We start from the raw sequence: 22,805 nt of genomic DNA, 5'->3' as shown, positions 1-22,805 counted from the left end.
AAGGACCAGGATGGCTATGGAACGCTCTACCCGCGGACATCCACTCGGAAGAAAACCATCTGGCCTTCAGGTGACCCAGATGGTCTATGGCGGCAAAAGCGCCTTGAGGCAATTTAGTTTGCATATGTAGCACTATACAAGTCATTCATTCACTTGAAGCCACATGACTTCCAGGTACGTACTAGTAGGGGAAAAGTTGCATTGTGTGCAATTGGTAGACAATTATGTCTAACCCCCTCACCCCCTCCATACCCACTTCAATACCCAGCCATAGTCATATGACGTCCACAGATGGGATCTCCCATCCTGGGTGGACGTCATATGACGTCCTGGGATTCCCGGCCGTCTAGGGGGCGTGCGCGCCCGCCGCGTTACTCGGGACCCGGTGCGTGTGCCCGGCGGCCGCGATGTCCGCCGGGCACCCGCGATTGCCCGTTAACCGGGCCGGCATGTGGATCTGTGTGTGTAAACACACAGATCCACAGCCTGTCAGGTGAGAGGAGACCGATCTGTGTTCCCAGAACAGAGGAACACTGATCGGTCTCCTCCCCTTGTGCGTCCCCTCCCCCTTCAGTTAGAAGCATTCCCTAGGAAACATACTTAACCCCTCCCCGCCCCCTAGTGGTTAACCCCTTCACTGCCTGTCACATTTACACAGTAATCAATGCAATTTTATAGCATTGATCGCTGTATAAATGTGAATGGTCCCAAAAATGTGTCAAAAGTGTCCGATGTGTCCGCCATAATGTCGCAGTCACCAAAAAAAATCGTGATCGCCGCTAAAAAAAAAAAATTAAATATTTTTTTTTAAAAAAATGCCATAAATCTATCCCGTATTTTGTAGACGCTATAACTTTTGCGCAAACCAATCAATATACGCTTATTGCGATTTTTTTTTTTTACCAAAAATATGTAGAAGAATACGTATCGGCCGAATCTGAGGAAAAAAATTGTTTTTTAAAAAAAAAATTGGGATCTTTATTATAGCAAAAAGTAAAAAATATTGTGTTTTTTTTTCAAAATTGTCGCTCTTCTTTTGTTTATAGCGCAAAAAATAAAAACCGCAGAGGCGATCAAATACCACCAAAAGAAAGCTCTATTTGTGGTGAAAAAAGGACGTCAATTTTTTTTGGGTACAACGTCGCACGACCGCGCAATTGACGTTTAAAGTGCGACAGCGCTGAATACTAAGAATTGGCCTGGGAAGGAAGGGGGTGAAATTGCCCCGGTATTGAACCGGATACACACTCCACCAGGGCCCTTTATTTATTTTTTTGGTTTTTAATCCAAAGAAAGCTTTTATTGATTAGAATGCATTCAGCCCAAAACAACAGAAGTCATCACATATTTTGCATGATGAGTCAAGGTTGAGCTCTAACTACTAAGTACCTCCTGAGAGCATGCATCCTATATAACTAGCAAGGTCCCAGGCCTCCTTCAGTCTAATGAGAACTTCCAGGGCCTCGCCGCTCCCGGGAATTGATTGCTTTTGTCACTGGATGTGAACAAGGCCTTTGACACTTTTTGTCCTGCCCTTATCTCATGACAGTACTCCACCACTATGGCTTTGGTACTTCCTTTCTAAGTTGGATGGCGGCGTTGTACGATGCCCCTCGGGCTAAAATTAAATACTAGGGCTTTGAATCCTCTCTTTTTCCTATCCGGAGGGGCACTCGACAGGTCTGTCTGCTTTCGCCTCTCTTGTTTGTCCTGGCCATGGAACACTGGCGGAGGCGATTCGTTCACATCCAGATATAAAAGGTAAACCCTACCAAGTCTAAGGCGATGTCCGTAAACCCCCCCCCCCCCCCCCCCCAGAACTGACTTCTCTAAAAGCAAATTTCCTATTTCAATGACTCCCCTCATTGCCCTATTTGGGTGTACGTCTCACTCCAAAATATGAAGGACTGTACCAGGCCAATTTCCCTCCCCTCTTTAGAAAGTTCACTGACATGCTACCTTCCTGACCTCACCTCCCGCTATCCTGGTTTGGCAGGATCTCTGCGGTTCCCATGACTTACCTCCCAAAATTGTTGTATTTCTTACAAGTATTACCAGTCCCGATCGCGAATTCACCAATGCAAGCTCTTGAAATTGGTCTGGGGGTTCCACCCGCCCCTGGATCAATAAGCAGACTTTGTACGCTTGGAGGATCAACGGGGGTCTTTCAGTCACCAATCTTCAAGCATATTACACGGCAGCGAACATGGCCCCATTATCTCATCTTCATGACACATATAAAAATGACACTATGGGCCTCTATTGATCTGGTTGAATCTCACCCTATTCCCATTTCCTCTGTACCCTGGCTCCCTCCCACAAAACGCCCACATGGGTTTGGGCCTTGTATGACACACTCTCTTCGCCTATGGGACTCTGTAAAATTTTCGGCAGGACTGTTATCTCCCCACTTACTATTACTGCGTCTTACTCGTTGCCCATTATTTCTCTCCAGTTGCCAGAACCCTAAACAGTTCTCACGGTGGACAGATAATGGATTCACTGACGTTCATTCTCTGTTCACCCCTATGAGAATAATAACATTTGATGTTCTTAGATCTCCCCATGAACATTACAGTTACCTTCAAATTAAACGCTTCCTCCAACAACTTACAAAGGCCCAACCTACCCCATACCCCTTGACCCCTTTGAAAGCATCTGCAGGGCTAAACCTCATTCTCCGGGATAAATATCTTTACTTTACTCCTCAATCATTTCCTCTAGGAAACCCCCAGTGAGATTGTATCATCTCCAATGTTAGAGAGACTTGGGTAAACAATTGGATCCATAGGACTGGCTGATCATGACAATAGCCCTTACTAAGAGTTCTAGGAATGTCCTCATTCTGGAAAATGCATCCAAGGTGTTCTACACATGGTATTATACGCCAGCTAGATAAGCTCGTTTTATTCCTTCCTATTCCCCTCTTTGTTTTCGGGGTTGCTCGCAGGAAGGCACCATGGCCCACATTTGGTGGACAGGTCCTAAAGTATGTAGACTGTGGGTCAGGGTCTATACCCTTCTTCGTAATATGCTCCATTCCAACCTTAAAAGAAACCCCTATGAAGCCCTTCTGTGTAAACCTATCCTTGAACTCCTCTGCCCGGAACACCAATTGATTCTGCACCTTTTTAATGCAACTACGTTGACCATAGCAAGGGCATGGAAAACCCCTGTACTCAGCTTCGAAACAGTTAAAAACCGCATGAACGAGATTATGATTAATGAGAAACTGGCGGCCATTACCTCTGATACTCACAATACATTTCTTAGGGTTTGGCAACCATGGATATCATACAACCAACCCTCCAGGTTAACCACTTGACCACTGGGCACTTAAACCCCCTTAATAACCAGACCAATTTTCAGCTTTTGGTGCTCTCACATTTTGAATGACAATTACTCAGTCATGCAACACTGTATCTATATGAATTTTTTGTCCTTTTTTTCACACAAATAGAGCTTTCTTTTGGTGGTATTTAATCACTGCTGGGTTCTTTATTTTTTGCGCTATAAAAGAAAAAAGACCAAAAAATCTGTAAAAAAATTAATTTTTCTTCGTTTCTGTTATAAAATTTTGAAAATTAGTAATTTTTCTTCATATATTTTGGCCAAAATTTATACCGCTACATATCTTTGGTAAAAATAACCCAAATTAGTGTATATTATTTGGTCTTTGTGAAAGTTATAGAGTCCACAAGCTATGGTGCCAATCTCTGAAAATTGATCACACCTGAAGTACTGACGGCCTATCTCATTTCTTGAGACCCTAACATGCCAGAAAAGTACAAATACCCCCCAAATGACCCCTTTTTGGAAAGAAGACATTCCAAGGTATTTAGAAAGATGCATGGTGAGTTTTTTGAAGTTGTCATTTTTTCCCACAATTCTTTGCAAAATCAATTTTTTTTTTTTTTTCTTTTTTTTTTTTTTTCACAAAATTGTCATATTAGCAGGTTATTTCTCACACACAGCATATGCATACCACAAATTACACCCCAAAACACATTCTTCTATTACTCCTGAGTATGGTGATACCACATGTGTGAGACTTTTACACAGCGTGGCCACATACAGAGGACCAACATACAGGGGAGCACCTTTAGGCGTTCTGGAGCACCCATGCCAATTCTGACATTTCTCTCCTACATGTAAAAATCATCATTTATTTGCTAGAAAATTACATAGAACCCCAAAACATTATATATGTTTTTTTAGCAAAGACCCTAGAGAATACAATAGCGGTCATTGCAACTTTTTATCTCGCACGATATTTGCGCAGCAATTTTTCGAACGCGTTTTTTTTTGGAAAAAAAAATGTTTTTTGCTTTAAAAAAAAACAAAACAGTAAGGTTAGCCCAATGTTTTTGCATAATATGAAAGATGAAGTTACGCCGAGTAAATAGATACCTAACATGTCACCTTTCAAAATTGCACACGCTTGTGGAATGGCGCCAAACTTCGCCACTTAAAAATCCCCATAGGCGACGCTTTAAAATTTTTTACTGGTTACAAATTTTGAGTTACAGAGGAGGTCTAGGGCCAAAATTATTTCTCTCGCTCTACCAATTGCAGCGATACCTCACATGTGTGGTTTGAACACCGTTTTCATATGTGGGCGGGACTTACGTATGCGTTCGCTTCTGCATGCGAGCACATGGACAGGGGCGCTTTAAAAAAATTTTTATTTTTTTTTATTGTTCATTTTACTTTATTTATTTTGGTTTGACACGTTTGTCCAAAAAAAAAATTTTTTGATCACTTTTATTCCTATTACAAGGAATGTAAACATCCCTTGTAATAGGAATATGGCATGACAGGTCCTCTTTACAGTGAGATATGGGGTCAACAAGACCCCAAATCTCACCTCTAGGCTGTGCCTGAAATTAAAAAAAAAAAAAAAAAAAGATCCTGGCTTCGATCGTAGCGGTGAGTCGGTAGAAGCACCGGAGGCGGCGTAAGAACGATCAAGCAGTGTAACAGCCGCTATGATTATTCTTATGGTGTAGGGAATCGCCGGCTGAAAAAGATGATATCTGAATGATGCCTGTAGCTGCACCCATCATTCAGATATCCCCGCACAAAGTCAAGGACGTCGTATGACGGAAGGCCGGAAGTGGTTAAAACGCTTTTTTTTTTTTTTAACACAAAGTTGTCCATTTATACAATATTTCTAACACATAACATGTACATATCAAAAATGACACCCCAAAATAGATTCTCCTACTCCTCCTGAGTACAGCGATACCACATGTGTGAGACTTCCACAGCCTGGCCACATACAGAGGCTGGGTATGGCTGAGCATGGCTGGGTATTGCAGAGTATCGCCGAGTATGACTGGGTATGGCAGAATATGGCTGGGTATGGCAGAGTATGACTGGGTATGGCAGAGTATGGCTGGGTATCACCAAGTATTGCAGAGTATGGCTGGGTATTGCGGGCTATGGCAGAGTATTGCAGATTTTTGCGGGGTATTGCAGAGCATGGCTGGGTATGGCAAAGTATGGCTGGGTATCACTGAGTATTGCAGAGTATGGCTGGGTATCACTGAATATTGCAGAGTATGGCAGAGTATTGCGGGGTATTCCAGGGTATGGCAGAGTATTGCGGGGTATTCCAGGGTATGGCAGAGTATTGCGGGGTATTCCAGGGTATGGCAGAGTATTGCGGGGTATTCCAGGGTATGGCAGAGTATTGCAGGGTATTGTGGGGTATTCCAGGGTATGGCAGAGTATGGCGGGGTATTGCAGGGTATGGCAGAGTATTGCAGGGGTATTCCAGGGTATGGCAGAGTATTGCGGGGTATTCCAGGGTATGGCAGAGTATTGCGGGGTATTCCAGGGTATGGCAGAGTATTGCGGGGTATTCCAGGGTATGGCAGAGTATTGCAGGGTATTCCAGGGTATGGCGGGGTATTGCAGGGTATGGCAGAGTATGGTGGGGTATTGCAGGGTATGGCAGAGTATTGCAAGGGTATTGTGGGGCATACCAGAGTACTGTGGGGCATTGCAGAGGGCATTGCAGGGCATGCAGAGTAGTGGGGATGGCTGAGCATGGATGGATGGATGGATGGATGTCTCTGTGCAGCGCTGTGGGCACTACACATGCAGCCCACAACGCTGCAGCCATCCATCCAGCCCCCTCTCCGCTCACAGTGTACCGATCGGTACACAGAGGGGAGGAGAGGAACCGGCGTCATCAGATGACGCCGGTTTGTTTACATGTGATCGCGCCGTCATTTGACGGAGCGATCACATGGTAAACAGCCGCGATCAGCGGCCATTTACCGGGATCTGTGATGAGGACCCGGCGGTCACGGATGCTCTCGAGTGCGCGCCCTAGGGGGGCGCGCGAGAGCAGAATTCTGGGAGGACGTCCCTGGACGTCCTCCCAGAGTTAAACAACCGCCCTGTAGCGTCATTTGGCTATGGGCCGGTTGTTAAGTGGTTAAATGACCTTCTTCTTTCAATTTAAGGGTCTCCTAATGCACCCCCCCCCCCCCCTGCTGGGCCCTTCCCCATTTTCTTTCCCCCTTCTCTTTTCTCTCTCTTACGTCCCTCCTTGCTTTCTACATCCTGTCCAACCATTTCCTTTCTTTTTCTGTATACTTTTCTCTCTGACACTCCCGGTTTCCAGGAGTCGGTCTAGTGAAGATCGTTACAGTGATAAAAAAAAAAAAATCTTTTTATCTTTTATCCATAATTAATAAGCAGTTAATCTACGTATGTATGCACTCCTTTTTTATCATTTGGGGTTTCCGAGCTTTTGCCTACCATACAATACAGTGCCTTGCAAAAGTATTCACCCCCTTGGCATTTTTCGTGTTTGTTGCCCCACAACCTAGAATTAACATGGATTGTTTGAGGATTTGCATCATTTAATTTACAGAACACGCCCACAACTCTGAAGATGTTTTTTTTATTTTTTTTTATTGTGAAGCAAACAACAAATAGGACAAATAACAGAAAAAAGTCAATGTGCATAACTATTCACCCCCCTAAAGTCAATACTTTGTAGAGCCACCTTTTGCGGCTATCACAGCTCCAAGTCTCTTTGGATAAGTCTCTATGAGCTTCCCACATCTTACCACTAGGCCATTCCAACACATTTACATGTTTCCCCTTAAACCACTCAAGTGTTGCTTTAGCAGTGTGTTTGGGGTCATTGTCCTGCTGGAAGGTGAACCTCCGTCCTAGCCTCAAATCACACACAGAGTGCTACAGGTTTTGCTCAAGAATATCCCTGTATTTAGCACCATCCATCTTTCCCTCAACCCTGACCAGTTTCCCAGTCCTGACTGCTGAAAAACATCCCCACAGCATGATGCTGCCACCACCATGTTTCACAGTGGGGATGTGTTCTTTGGGTGATGTGATGTGTTGGGTTTGCGCCAGACATAGCGTTTACGTTGATGGCAAAAAAGTTCAGTTTTAGTCTCATCAGACCAGAGCACCTTCCTCCATACGTTTCGGGAGTCTCCCACATGCCTTTTCACAAACTCTAAACGTGCCATTTTTTGTTTTTTGCTGAAAGTAATGTCTTTCTTCTGACCACTCTGCCATAAAGCCCAACTCTATGGAGCGTACGTCTTATTGTTGTCCTATGTACAGATACTCCAGTCTCTGCTGTGGAACTCTGCAGCTCCTCCAGGGTTACCTTAGGTCTCTGTGCTCCTCTCTGATTAATGCCCTCCTTGCCCGCTCCGTGAGTTTTGGTGTGCGGCCGTCTCTTGGCAGGTTTGCTGTTGTGCCATGTTCTTTCCATTTGGTTATGATAGATTTGATGGGGCTCCTAGGGATCATCAAAGATTTGGATATTTTTTTTATAACCTAACCCTGACTTGTACTTCTCAACAACATTGTCCCTTACTTGTTTGGAGAGTTCCTTGGTCTTCATGGCAGTGTTTGGTTTGTGGTGCCTCTTGCTTAGGTGTTGCAGCCTCTGGGGCCTTTCACAAAGGTGTGTCTATGTAATGACAGATCATGTGACACTTAGATTGCACACAGGTGGACATCATTTTACTAACTATGTGACTTCTGAAGGTAATTGGTTGCACCAGAGCTTTTTATGGGGTTCATAACAAAGGGGGGTGAATACATACGCACATGCCAATTATCAGTTTTTTATTTTTGAAAAATAGTTTCATGTATATATTTTTCTAATTTTACTTCACCGACTTAGACTATTGTGTTCTGATCCATCACATATAATTCACATTAAAAAAAAAACATTGAACTAAAGGCTGTAATGTAACACAATAGGTAAAAAGCCAAGGGGGTGAATACTTTTGCAAGGCCCTGTATAATCTGGGGCATTGAATGATCTTTATTGGGACGTAGCGCTGCTGTTTTCTGTTGTACTGATGTATATTGTACCGTGTATAGATCATCCCTTTGTTGGGATCTTCTTCTTCAAGTTATGTTTGATGGAACCATCACACTGTTGCACTAATCTGTCGAATTTACACTTCTACCATAAAAGATTTTGTAAATGAGAACTTCCAGGGCCAGAGATAGCTGACATCCTTCTGTATATGGTGGGTTGTGGAGGCATGGTGGGTGCAAAGTAGTTCAAGTTTTTGGGCGCCAGAAACTGCTTGAATGCAGAAGAGAGTTTATTTCTCTTAACAAACGTTTTGGGGGAGAGAGGGTTAGGGCCAGGACACCCTAAGGTAGTTGCAAGTTCAGTTGGCAGACTCTGTGACTTCAATAGGAGGAACAGCCATGCAGGGAAAGGCATCCAGCAAGACACCAGTTCTGCATGTGTAGGAATGCTGTCTCCTATGGCAACAGTCTTTAACAGTTCCTAACACAAAGCTTAACGGTTCCTCTTCACTTCCACTACAATCACTTCTTGTAGTTCTTCAGCCCACTGATCTCCCGGTCTCTCTCACTAGACTATATGATTCACTGTCACTGAATCCCTTGAGCTCCTCCAATCTTCACTGTAGTATCTTCCTCAGGTGTCTCCCCCGCCTCTCTGCTGGGTCCCTAGCTTGGCAATCCAGATACTTCTCAAGCTTCACCCCACTGGCCTGCTCGGTCCCTGGCTGGACACACAAGGCTGCTCTGCAAGTGTCACCTCCGCTGGTTGGGTCCCTGGCTTGATACCCACTGAAGTTTCCTGATTCTTCACCGTCCCCGGTTGGTGAGAATACTGGTCTGGTACTTGCTTCAGTTACTCACTGTGGTCCCTGTTAATAAGGTGGACGGTCCCTTAGTGGCGACAGCTTCCCCTCTACCTCCAACCACGACAGGTTCTCCTGCCGACAGAACCGTCACTTCTGGTTGGACTGCAATCCACAATCCCAACCCTGCGCTGCTCTCTTGCTTCTGGATGGGCCCTCAGACAACCTAGCACCCAGATGTCCCCGGGATAGGCCCAAACAGCAGCCCAGGCTATACAACACACGTCCACCCAGACAGGCTTTCAGGTGGCACAGATCACCTGACTCCACCCGAATATATAGGTTCTCCCAGCAGGCCAAGGGATTTAAGAAAACCCCTGCCCATTGGCTGAGATACCCCATATACCCATAACCTGACATTGGGTTGCCCTTCTCGTATATAATGTCACCAAGTACCCGGCCACCTAGCGGCAAAAGAGAGAAGTGCAGCAATTACAGACTTATGCCCCGTACACACGGTCGGACATTCCGACAACAAAATCCTAGGATTTTTTCCGATGAATGTTGGCTCAAACTTGTCTTGCATACACACGGTCACACAAAGTTGTCAGAAAATCCGATCGTCCTGAACGCGGTGATGTAAAACACGTACGTCGGGACTATAAACGGGGCAGTGGCCAATAGCTTTCATCTCTTTATTTATTCTGAGCATGCGTGGCACTTTGTGCGTCGGATTTGTATACACACGATCGGAATTTCCGACAACGGATTTTGTTGTCGGAAAATTTTATCTCCTGCTCTCCAACTTTGTGTGTCGGAAAATCCGATGGAAAATGTGTGATGGAGCCCACACACGGTCGGAATTTCCGACAACACAATCCGATCGGACATTTTCCATCGGAAAATCCGACCGTGTGTACGGGGCATTAGAGTGAAATCAATTGATTCCTAACAATGGGCCAAGGTAGAGCTATACCTGGCAGGTAAATTTAGGAGCAACCCGGCCTAAACCCCAGGGGGCTACATAACATACATAGGAACATTACATGACCATTCCAAGCATAGTAATTATACTGTGACTTGTCATCCCGCATTAAAGCCGAGAAGCCTGACCAGATCCGCCGGAGCAAGCCCGGGTTCATCCAACCAAGGATCCCCGAGTTTTTCATTCTTTCCCGAGCATCCCCCTGTGCTGATAAATAATCTTCCCCATCCTACAATGTATTACCCACAGTAGTGCTCCACTCTCTGACTGTGGGAGGAGTCTCCAGCTTCCAATGTGACATTCCTGTAGGGCAGTTCACACCATAAAAATCCAGATGCGTTCCAGATGCTTTTCTGCATGCGCGTTCTTAGTGCGGTCCAGTGCATTTTTTCCCCCTCTTTTTTCTTAACCTTAAATAAGGACATGTGTGATCCAGTACATTTTTGGTGTGTTCCAGTGCGGTTTTGATGCGTTTTACAGCGTTCTAGTCCAGTTCCAGTTTTTACTGGTATGCACTGGAACTGCAAGTACTGGTGTAAACTATGCCATTGAAAACCATATAACCTACTTTCCATGCGCTTTGATGGGCCCCCCCCCTCAGTCCACCTTTACTTACCTGTCACCTCATTGGATCCAGCGCCGCGTACATCTGCAGATCTTTTCTCCCCTCACTTCTGGGGGTCTCGCTGGCTTTGCTGGGGCACCAGAAGCCATTGGCTCCCAGTGCTGTCAATCAAAGCCAGTGACGAAGAAGCGGGGGGGGCAGACAGAGGGGTACTTGTGAAAGCACATGTGCCCCCATGGGAAGCGGCATTGGCCAGAGAGGAGGGGCCAGGAGCGCCAGCGGGGTGGAACCAAAAAGAGGAGGTTCCCGGCCACTCTGTGTGATTCCATTGCCTACCTCTCATTGGAAGCTCTGCAGTGTGTGTGATGTCTAGTCCAGCCCGGCTCTGCCTGATGACAGGCCGCGGCCGGATATACAGGGCCTTGCGTGTCCGCACCAGTGCGCAGGCGCCATGCCATGACACAGCATGGTGGTCGAAGGTCACCGCGCACGTGCCCCGTGGCCAATGTAGAGCGGCGTCATGCCCTTCACACACACACACACACAACAGCGCACACACACGGTGTTCTGTCAAATTTTCAAACCCATCAGAAACCCCAACTACTTAACTTCCGGTTTCTTTAAACCAGCAGTGATTGGAGTTTTTGACGAATTGGTGGTTGGACAAAACACCGGCAACCGAATAGAGTCCGGTGCAGGATATTATGAGCGGAGATTCTTACTTTCTTTGTCCTCATTAGCTGCTGTGCTATCAAAACAGCTCAATCCTCCTGTACCGGACAGGGCTGTCTTGATGATCCGGCACCCCTGGGCACTGCCCAGGGGCCCCAGCTGCATGGGGGCCCCTGCACTTTACCTGTCCCCTTGTAAACATGTACTGCTCCTTCTTGCTCGGGGGGGTGAATAAATATATTTTTTTTCTGGGCCCCATCAGTTCAGTAGAGGGACCCAGAAGGTGGGAGCTGAGGGACTATTTATTTTCATTTTTGGGGCGGAGGTACACCGTCCTGCGCCCAGCCGCATCCTCTAGAGTCCCTGGCTGCAGGGCTATTGGAGCTGCAGCTCCAGGCCCCTCCCTCTGTCTCTGCCGATGCCTCCAATCACAGGGTCCCTTCCACTCTCACAGATCCTCAGTGTGAGAGGTGCAGGCAGCTGTCTGGGGGGAGGGGCACTGATGTCATCCAGGAGCCCGGGAGGAAGGAAATCTGCCATACTGGTGAGATGAGGTCAGTAATCTTATTAGGGAGGATTGTCTAGAAACTGACCTGGGGGTGTAATGATTGTGATAGGGGACCGACTGCTCCCCCCCCATGTAATGTGCTCTCTTGTGCCCACTATGCCATGTGCAGTGTCCACCATGTGATGTGCAGTGCCCACCATGTGATGTGATGTGCAGTGCCCACCATGTGATGTGCTGTACCATGCAGTGCCCACCATGTAATACGCTGTACCATGCAGTGCCCACCATGTCATGTGCTGGGCCATGCAGTGCCCGCCATGTGATATGTTGTACCCACCATGTAATGTGCTGTACCATGCAGTGCCCACCATGTAATGTGCTGGGCCATGCAGTGCCCGCCATGTGATATGTTGTACCCACCATGTAATGTTCTGTGCCATGCAGTGCCCACCATGTGATGTGTTGTAATCACCATGTAATGTGCTGTACCATGCAGTGCCCACCATGTAATACGCTGTACCATGCAGTGCCCACCATGTAATGTTTTGTGCCCACCATGTAATGTGCTGTGCCATGCAGTGCCCACCATGTCATGTGCTGTGCCCACCATGTTATATGCTGTACCATGCAGTGCCCATCATGTAATGTGCTGTGCCCACCATGTAATGTGCTGTGCCATGCAGTGCCCACCATGTAATGTGCTGTGCCATGCAGTGCCCACCATGTAATGTGCTGTGCCATGCAGTGCCCACCATGTAATGTGCTGTGCCATGCAGTGCCCACCATATAATGTGCTGTACCATGCAGTGCCCACCATGTAATGTGCTGTGCCATGCAGTGCCCACCATATAATGTGCTGTACCATGCAGTGCCCACCATATAATGTGCTGTATTGGAAATTACAATACCTATCATTTAATAGTTAGCATTAGTTATTTAGTTATTATTTTGGATTTTTGGATTTTCGTTCTTATTTTTAGATTTCCGTTCTTTCAAATTTTCGGATTTTCTTTCTTATTTTTGGATTTTTACGTTTTCGGATTTTAGAATTTTTGAATTTTCGTATTTCCGGGTTTTTCGAATCTCCGTATTTTCGAAATTCAAAGTTTTCCCTACCCAGCCATAGTCATATGACGTCCTGGGATTCCCGGCCATCTAGGGGGCGCGCGCTGCGCGGGACCCGTTGCGTGTGCCCGGCGGCCGCGGTGTCCGCCGGGCACACGCGATTGCCCGTTAACCGGGCTGGACCGTGGATCTGTGTGTGTAAACACACAGATCCACAGCCTGTCAGGTGAGAGGAGACCGATCTGTGTTCCCAGTACAGAGGAACACTGATCGGTCTCCTCCCCTTGTACGTCCCCTCCCCCTTCAGTTAAAATCACTCCCTAGGAAACATATTAACCCCTCCCCGCCCCCTAGTGGTTAACTCCTTCCCTGCCTGTCACATTTACACAGTAATCAATGCAATTTTATAGCATTGATCGCTGTATAAATGTGAATGGTCCCAAAAATGTGTCAAAAGTGTCCGATGTGTCCGCCATAATGTCGCAGTCACGCAAAAAAAGAATCGCGATCGCCGCTAAAAAAATAAATAAATATTTAAAAAAAAAAAAATGCCATAAATCTATCCCGTATTTTGTAGACGCTATAACTTTTGCGCAAACCAATCAATAAACGCTTATTACGATTTTTTTTTTTACCAAAAATATGTAGAAGAATACGTATCGGCCGAATCTGAGGAAAAAATGTGTTTTTTAAAAAAAAATTGGGATATTTATTATAGCAAAAAGTAAAAAATATAGTGTTTTTTTTCAAAATTGTCGCTCTTCTTTTGTTTTTAGCGCAAAAAATAAAAACCGCAGAGGCGATCAAATACCACCAAAAGGAAGCTCTATCTGTGGGGGAAAAAAGGACGTCAATTTTTTTTTTTGGGTACAACGTTGCACGACCGCGCAATTATCCAAAGTGCGACAGCGCTGAAAACTAAAAATTGGCCTGGGAAGGAAGGGGGGGAAAATGCCCGGTATTGAACCGGTTAAAGGAGAATTGTACACTTACAGGTGCTTTTTTTTTTCTTTTTTTTTTTTTTTTTTTTTACCACTTCTATTACTTTATATTGGCTTGTGGAATTTACAAATGCAGCAATTTAGAAATGAGATGAAAGGTTTAGCTCTGAGAAACACTTTTTTATAGATTAAAAAGTGCATTTTATATACAACTATATAGATCAGACCAAAATGAGGGACAAATGAGGAGGAATGAGGGACAGAGGGACAGTCCCTCGAAATCAGGGACAGTTGGGAGCTATGGTACATGCATAAAAAAAATGCAGCACTTTCGTTTTTTGGTGCGGTTCCATTGAAGTCTATTACACCAAAAACGCAATCTGCTGCGGGGAAAAAAAAGTGCCCGACCCTTTCACAAATCTGCACTGGCTTAGAATTCAGAGATGTGAAGGAATTTCATAGGAAATCCCGGTAAATGGAGGTTTCTAGTTGTAGAAACGCCCTGAAAACCGCAGAAGTGTCACCCTGAGCTGAGAGCAGCATAAAACCTTCTATAAGGACTTCTATAAATACTTCTGTAAGGACTTCTATAAAACCTTCTATAAGGACTTCTATAAATACTTCTATAAGGACTTCTATAAAACCTTCTATAAGGACTTCTATAAATACTTCTATAAGGACTTCTATAAAACCTTCTATAAGGACTTCTATAAATACTTCTATAAGGACTTCTATAAAACCTTCTATAAGGACTTCTATAAATACTTCTATAAGGACTTCTATAAATACTTCTATAAGGACTTCTATAAGGACTTCTATAAATACTTTTATAAATACTTCTATAAGGACTTCTATAAATACTTCTATAAATACCGGTAATAAATATGTAATAAATAGATCTTCATGTCTTTTCTTTGGTTGTTTTTTGTGCCAAGTTTCATTTTTCTGTCATCATTTGAATATTATTAATATGCAAAATAAAAAGTGCCTGGCAACCACACGTCCAAAAAAGATGAGATTTAAAGCGATATTAACCCCCCGAAAGCAAACCTTTATTACATCGCCGCTTCCCCATTCCTAGATGTGACGGCCGCGTTTGTTTTCTTATGTAGGCTTCCCTCTATTTTCACCTGGTGATCTTGCCAGCAAGTCTGTTGTTTTTTTTCTCTCAGCAGAGTAAGCCCTCCTACAAATGTAGCGATTGGAGCGTTGAGACAAACCATTTACCGCTGACCAGGGTGCCTACAATGATCAGCATTTGTTTATTCCTGTAAATTCTTTTTCCCCAAAAAGTATAAAAAAATAATTGTTTGCTGTAACTGATTATAAAGTGTAAAGCTGGAATGTGGCTTCGGTTTGTTAGTGTATTTAAATCTGCTAGTCCATCTAACACGGTCTCCTGTGCTCCTTTATCCGGAGTGTGGGGGAGGGGGAGCTCTAATACAGGAGGTATGTTACTGGCCAGATCACCAGGTGAAAACAGAGGAGAGAAAAAGGCTAAAAAAAATAAGAAAACAAATGTGGCCGCCACATCTAATGATTGCAAAATAGGACATCTTTGGATTTGGGTTTAATACCGATTGAACCCCTTCAATACCAATACCGGCCCTTTCAGAAGTTTTCAGCTTTCAGCGCCGTCACACTTTGAGTGACAATTACGCGGTCATGCAGCACTGTACCCAAATTACCGTATTTATTGGCGTATAACACGTACTTTTTTTTCCCCTTAAAATCAGGGGAAAGTCGCAGGTGCGTGTTATACGCCGATCCCCTGCGATCCCGTGGTGTCAAAACTTCAAAATCGCCGACCGCAATTTGAAAATGGCGCCGCCGGCGCCAAAATACACAGAGCCGGTCCTCGGCTCTTTCCGGCGGCTCTCGTTCATTTTCGGCTCCACTCGTAGTCCCGAGCGGAGCTATCCGAACCTACTCGGCTACGAGTGGAGCCGAAAGTGAACGAGAGCCGCCGGAAAGAGCCGAGGACCGGCTCTGTGTATTTCGGCGCCTCCGGCGCCATTTTCAAATCGCGGTCGGCGATTTTGAAGCCCAGTATGGCAGGGACAGGGATCGAAGGCTGCACTGGGGAAGGCTGCACTGACAAGGCTGCACTGGGCAAGGCTGCACTGACAAGGCTGCACTGGGGAAGACTGCACTGACAAGGCTGCACTGGGGAAGGCTGCACTGACAAGGCTGCACTGGGGAAGGCTGCACTGACAAGGCTGCACTGGGGAAGGCTGCACTGACAAGGCTGCACTGGGGAAGGCTGCACTGACATGGCTGCACTGGGGAAGGCTGCACTGACATGGCTGCACTGGGGAAGGCTGCACTGGGGAAGGCTGCACTGGGGAAGGCTGCACTGGGGAAGGCTGCACTGACATGGCTGCACTGACATGGCTGCACTGACATGGCTGCACTGACATGGCTGCACTGGGGAAGGCTGCACTGGGGAAGGCTGCACTGGGGAAGGCTGCACTGGGGAAGGCTGCACTGGGGAAGGCTGCACTGACGAAGGCTGCACTGACGAAGGCTGCACTGACGAAGGCTGCACTGACGAAGGCTGCACTGACAAGGCTGCACTGACAAGGCTGCAATGATGGGCATTTAAATGTAAGTTTTTTTCCCTTCAACTTCCCTCCTAAATTGGGGTGCGTGTTATACGCCGATAAATACGGTATATTTTTATCATTTTTTTTTCACACAAAGATTTTTCTTTTGGTGGTATTTAAAGTGATTGTAAAGTCTCATTTAAAAAAAATAAAATAACAAACATGTTATACTTCCCTCCTCTGTGCACAGGGCAGCCCCCCGATCCTCCTCTTCTGGGGTCCCGCTTTGCTGTTCCTGGCCCCTCCCCCTCAGCCAGCAGCTCTCTATGAGGGGCACCCAAGCTGAGTCAGAGCTCCATGTGTCCATTTAGACACGGAGCCCCGCCCCCTCTCTCCCCTGATTGGCTGACTGACAGCCGCTGGAGCCAATAGCGCCGCTGCTCTGTCTCAGCCATTCAGGAGGAGTGTGCTGGATGGCTGAGGGGATCCTGGACATCGCTGGAGAGAGGAGGACAGGATGGTAATTGGGGGGTGCTGAGGGGGGGGGGGGGGGCTACTACACACAGAAGGTTTTTTATCTTAATCCCTAGAATGCATTAACTCCTTTAATTACTGCTGGGTTTTTATTTTTTGTTTTGTTTTTCTACAAAAACAAAAAGAGGCCGATTTTATTTTTTTTTTTTTATGTTTTTCTTCGTTTCTGTCAGAAAATCTAGTAAATAAGTAATTTTTCTCCTTCACTAATGTGCACTGATGAGTTGGCACTAATATGCTACACTGATGGGTGGCACTGATTTGCGGCACTGATGGGCACTGCTATGCAGCACTGATGGGCATTGATAGGCGGCACTGATGAGGAGGCACTGATGGGCATTGATAGGTGGCACAAATAGGCGGCACTGATGAGGAGGCACTGATGGGCACTGATAGGTGGCACAGATAAGCAGCACTGATGAGGAGGCACTAATATGCAGCACTGATAGACTGCACTGATGGGCACTGATAAGGCTGCACTGATAGGTGGCACTGATGGGCGCTGATAGGTGGCAGGGTTAGGTGGCACTGAAGGGCAGCACTGATGAGCAAGCACTGATGGGTGGCACAGATGGGTGGCACTGATGAGCAAGCACTGATGGGCGGCACAGATGGGTGGCACTGATGAGCAGGCACTGACTGGCCTCACTGATGGCCACTGTTGGGGCTGTACTGATGATCAGTGCCCTGATTACCTGTACAGGTCTCCCCTGTGAGGAGATGCCGCTGATCGGCTCTCCTCTCCTCTCTCTCTGTCAGTGTGAAGTGAGGAGAGCCGCTTCCGTGTTTACTGTGATTGGACACAGCCGATCACATGGGTAAAGAGCTGCGTTATCGGCTCTTTACGGAGATCGCGATCACCGAGCTGCGCACTGCTGCGGGTGCGCGTTCGCGGTGACGTCATAGGACGATGGCCCCGAACAAGAGAGCACCCCGCCTGCCATCATTTTTCTATATGGTGGGTGGGAGGCAATTAAAGGAATTGTAAATGTTTTTTTTTTTTTTTTTTTTTTATAAATGTCATGTTTACCGGCTCTGTGTAATGGTTTTGCACAGAGTACCCCCCCCGATCCTCCTCTTCTGGGGTCCCCGCCGGCGCTCTCTACTCCTCTGTTTTTCGGACTGACCCTATAGCAGGTAGCTTTCTATGGGGACTCCATTCTGATCCAGGCTGCATGTGTCTGTTGACACACACAGTGCGGGGCAGACTCCGCCCCCCCCGATCCCTCCTCATTGGATTTAATTGACAGAAGCAGGAGCCAATGACCAGTGGAGTACAAAGTGAGAGAAGAGGGAGCAATGCTGCTGCTCTTGGGCACAGCACTGGATCGAGATCGGAGTCAGGAGAGTATTTAGGGGAGAGCAGGAAGATCTTTTACCTTAATGCAGAGAATGCATTAAGGTAAAAAAAAAAAACAATGTTGCCTTTATAACCACATTAATTCATTTTTGATGAACGTTTCTTTTACAGACGTCATTTCTCTGAGTACCAGTTATAAGTAGAGGATTTGGCATGATGTATAATGCTTTAGTCTGAACGCCTACGCTGTGCCTGCGTCTGTGATTCTGATATTTCTATTATACTCGTCTCCTATTGCCGGTGCACTTGTACAATGTAAGCCGATGGCTGCGTTAACCATTGTTCCTTCCTATTGCCATCTCTCCCTATAATAAAATTATTGTGAAAGAAGAAATATGTTAGGAGCGTTCTTTCTTGTAGCGAGCTATAAAGAATGTACCAAATGCGTTATCGCTGGATCCTTCCGGATTTTCTCATTGCTCTGCAAATCTTCTCTTTCTTTTTTCTTAGGCAACTTGTAAAGACAAAACTGACCGAAGAGACCGAATAATCTTGGTGTGTATTGTCCCAATTGCAAAAATTAGAATAAAAACTCCTAAAGCCACATCCGTATATAATAGAATCGGAAGAGGGAAGGATAAAGAGCCACAAGGCCCCGATTCGGACTTTACAGGCAAGATGGACAACGGTATAGTTAAAAAAAATATATATATTTTTATTCACAATAAAACATATCAAACAGGTCAAGTGGAAAAGAATTAAAAACCATACGATAGACATATGATAATTGGTAAATATCTAACGTAAACAAGAGAGTTGACACCAAATAAAACGGCATTGAGCCCCCTGTGCGTCAACGCGTTTCGTTATTTCGCTTCGTCAGAACACACTTGGAGGTAGTTGAAAGGAACGGGTCTCACTGTCAAAGATAAAACAAATCAATCAGACATTGTATTACAATAACATATAATATAAAAACTTTCAGATATTGTTCTATCCAGAGGACATACACACAACAGACATACATAGCTACCTTGTCAGCACAAAGTTGTCTCCACATAAAGAACTCCCAGATAATCACTAGAGAATCACCGTGTAAAGCAGGAAATCGTTTCTTACTAATGCAGCGATCGTATACGGGGCTGCAATAATCAGCGGCTCAACCCTCCGCTCACAATCAGCGGGGGATCGGCGTATAATACGCACCCACGATTTTCCCACGATTTTAAGGGGGAAAAAGTGCGTGTTATACGCCGATAAATACGGTAATATCCAAGAAGTAGACAAATTTAAAATTGATAACGGTATATAAAAAAATACAATGCTTGCATTTTTGGACAATACTTTTTTTACATTTTTTTTTTTTTTTTTTTAAGTATTACAAAACAACCATGAGAGGAAAAAAAAAAAAGAAAAAAAATGGTCATCAAAGTAGAAATTTCATTCAACAAACTGCCAAACATCACCGACATATGTATTCTCTCCTTCTGCTGCTGAAGACATGACACCTTCATACGGTACAATATCACTTCATGCTTCCCAGCTGTCCCGGATCCCAAGGGACCTTCCTGGAATTTCAACCAAGTGCCGGACTCCCGCAGGTCTGGGCTGTATCCTGGAGCCCAGTGCCGGAATGAGTTCTGGCACTTGGCTCCACTAAGTTCCTCTGTAAGCAGCTGGCGGGGAGAGATGCTATCTGCTGCAGTGGCAGTTGGCTGTGTCAGGGAATCAGGGCAGCCTGCAGGAGATGCGGGGGGGGGGGGAGTGCAGGGCCAGGACAGGGGGGGGTCCACACAAGCGCTGTATATCCTATTGATTGCCCTGAGTTCAGGCTGTCTTCCACCTTCCTCCCAAGTTTACACAAAGTTCGCCGCTGCAGAGCTCCGCACAGCAGTGAGCATGAACTCTGTAAATAACACAAGACCTGATAACACAATAACATGAACCTGTAGTTCATTAACCTTGTCCAGTTCCACCCGCAGCCTCGTGGATGCTACACACACACAGAGTGGACCCGACCTGAGTTATGGTGCAGAGGTTAGGAGAGGAAGGGGAGTTATGGTGCAGAGGTTAGAAGAGGAAGAGGAGTTATGGTGCAGAGGTTAGAAGAGGAGTTATGGTGCAGAGGTTAGGAGAGGAAGATGAGTTATGGTGCGGAGGTTAGAAGAGGAAGATGAGTTATGGTGCAGAGGTTAGAAGAGGAAGATGAGTTATGGTGCAGAGGTTAGGAGAGGAGGAGGAGTTATGGTGCAGAGGTTAGAAGAGGAAGAGGAGTTATGGTGCAGAGGTTAGGAGAGGAGGAGTTATGGTGCAGAGGTTAGGAGAGGAGGAGGAGTTATGGTGCAGAGGTTAGAGGAGGAGGAGTTATGGTGCAGAGGTTAGAAGAGGAGGAGGAGTTATGGTGCAGAGGTTATAAGAGGAAGATGAGTTATGGTGCAGAGGTTAGGAGAGGAGGAGTTATGGTGCAGAGGTTAGAAGAGGAGGAGGAGTTATGGTGCAGAGGTTATAAGAGGAAGAGGAGTTATGGTGCAGAGGTTATAAGAGGAAGAGGAGTTATGGTGCAGAGGTTATAAGAGGAAGATGAGTTATGGTGCAGAGGTTAGAAGAGGAGTTATGGTGCAGAGGTTAGGAGAGGAGGAGGAGTTATGGTGCGGAGGTTAGAAGAGGAAGAGGAGTTATGGTGCGGAGGTTAGAAGAGGAAGAGGAGTTATGGTGCGGAGGTTAGAAGAGGAAGAGGAGTTATGGTGCAGAGGTTAGGAGAGGAGGAGGAGTTATGGTGCAGAGGTTAGAAGAGGAGTTATGGTGCAGAGGTTAGGAGAGGAGGAGTTGTTATGGTGCAGAGGTTAGGAGAGGAGGAGGAGTTATGGTGCAGAGGTTAGAAGAGGAAGAGGAGTTATGGTGCAGAGGTTAGGAGAGGAGGAGGAGTTATGGTGCAGAGGTTAGAAGAGGAGTTATGGTGCAGAGGTTAGGAGAGGAGGAGGAGTTATGGTGCAGAGGTTAGGAGAGGAGGAGGAGTTATGGTGCAGAGGTTAGAAGAGGAAGAGGAGTTATGGTGCAGAGGTTAGGAGAGGAGGAGGAGTTATGGTGCAGAGGTTAGGAGAGGAGGAGGAGTTATGGTGCAGAGGTTAGAAGAGGAGTTATGGTGCAGAGGTTAGGAGAGGAGGAGTTGTTATGGTGCAGAGGTTAGGAGAGGAGGAGGAGTTATGGTGCAGAGGTTAGAAGAGGAAGAGGAGTTATGGTGCAGGGGTTAGGAGAGGAGGAGGAGTTATGGTGCAGAGGTTAGGAGAGGAGGAGGAGTTATGGTGCAGAGGTTAGGAGAGGAGGAGGAGTTATGGTGCAGAGGTTAGGAGAAGAAGAGGAGTTATGGTGCAGAGGTTAGGAGAGGAGGCGGAGTTATGGTGCAGAGGTTAGGAGAGGAGGCGGAGTTATGGTGCAGAGGTTAGGAGAAGAAGAGGAGTTATGGTGCAGAGGTTATCTGAGAGGAAGAGGAGTTATGGTGCAGAGGTTAGAAGAGGAGGAGTTATGGTGCAGAGGTTAGAAGAGGAGGAGGAGTTATGGTGCAGAGGTTATCTGAGAGGAAGAGGAGTTATGGGTGCAGAGGTTAGCTGTGAGGAAGAGGAGTTATGGGTGCAGAGGTTAGCTGAGAAGGAGGGCTTGGGGTTCAGAGGTTAGAAGAGAGGGTTGCTGGGATGTACAGCTCAGCAAGGGGTGATTGGGGTGCAAAGGTAAGAAGAGAGGGTGTAGGATACAGACATGAGCAAAAAGGGGGTTTGGGGTGCAACCTCTCCCCAGAATCCCCCCCCCCCCCCAAAGGAAGTACAGGGAGGGGGACAGTGTACACAGAGAGGAGGCCGTGTGTACAAAGAGACAGGGTAGTGTAAAAAGGGAGTGGGAGCAGTTATCTCGCCCAAAATTTAGCATAATTTAATCACACCCGCTTTTGCTTGGGCGCGCTACATTCACATCTAAGGTTTCTGTCTTTCTAATGTGTCCCTCATTCTCGAGTCCAAAAGTTGGGAGGTATGGAACTTTGTATAACCAGGTGCTGGACTACAGTAGGGCTGCAACTAACGATTATTTTCATAATCGATTAGTTGGCTAATTATGGTTTTGATTAATCGGTTAATAACCTTAAAGAAAGTGTGGTGTAAAATTTTGTTATTATGTAAAGTTAAAAAAAAGGCAATTTATTTTTAAATACCGTATTTATCGGCGTATAACACGCACCCCAATTTAGGAGGGAATTTTAAGGAAAAAAAAACTTTTAGGAGGGAAGTTGAAGGGAAAAAAACTTACATTTAAATGCCCATCATTGCAGCCTTCTCAGTGCAGCCTTCTCAGTGCAGCCTTCTCAGTGCAGCCTTGTCAGTGCAGCCTTGTCAGTGCAGCCTTGTCAGTGCAGCCTTCCCCAGTGCAGCCTTGCCCCAGTGCAGCCTTGCAGCTCGCTGAGCTTCAAAATCGCCGACCGCGATTTGAAAATGGCGCCGCCGTCGCCGAAATACACAGTGCCGGTCCTCGGCTCTTCTCGGCGGCTCTCGTTCACTTTCGGCTCCACTCGGGA

General features: G+C 46.1%; 1 long non-coding RNA gene across 2 annotated transcripts in view; it reads left to right on the top strand.

Moving 5' to 3' along the window:
* LOC141144042 (uncharacterized) overlaps window positions 1-22,805 on the top strand; it is a 133,013-nt gene that overhangs the window by 35,790 nt on the left and 74,418 nt on the right. For both annotated transcript variants that reach the window (XR_012244336.1, XR_012244337.1), the window contains exon 3: window positions 18,755-18,932. This is a non-coding gene — a long non-coding RNA (uncharacterized lncRNA). The remainder of the gene's footprint in view (window positions 1-18,754; window positions 18,933-22,805) is intronic.

Source organism: Aquarana catesbeiana, linkage group LG05, assembly GCF_042186555.1.
Source record: "Aquarana catesbeiana isolate 2022-GZ linkage group LG05, ASM4218655v1, whole genome shotgun sequence".
NCBI classification, from domain to species: Eukaryota; Metazoa; Chordata; class Amphibia; order Anura; family Ranidae; genus Aquarana; species Aquarana catesbeiana.
The sequence above is the reverse complement of the archived record's forward strand: the minus strand, read 5'-3'. Positions and strand labels throughout refer to the sequence as shown.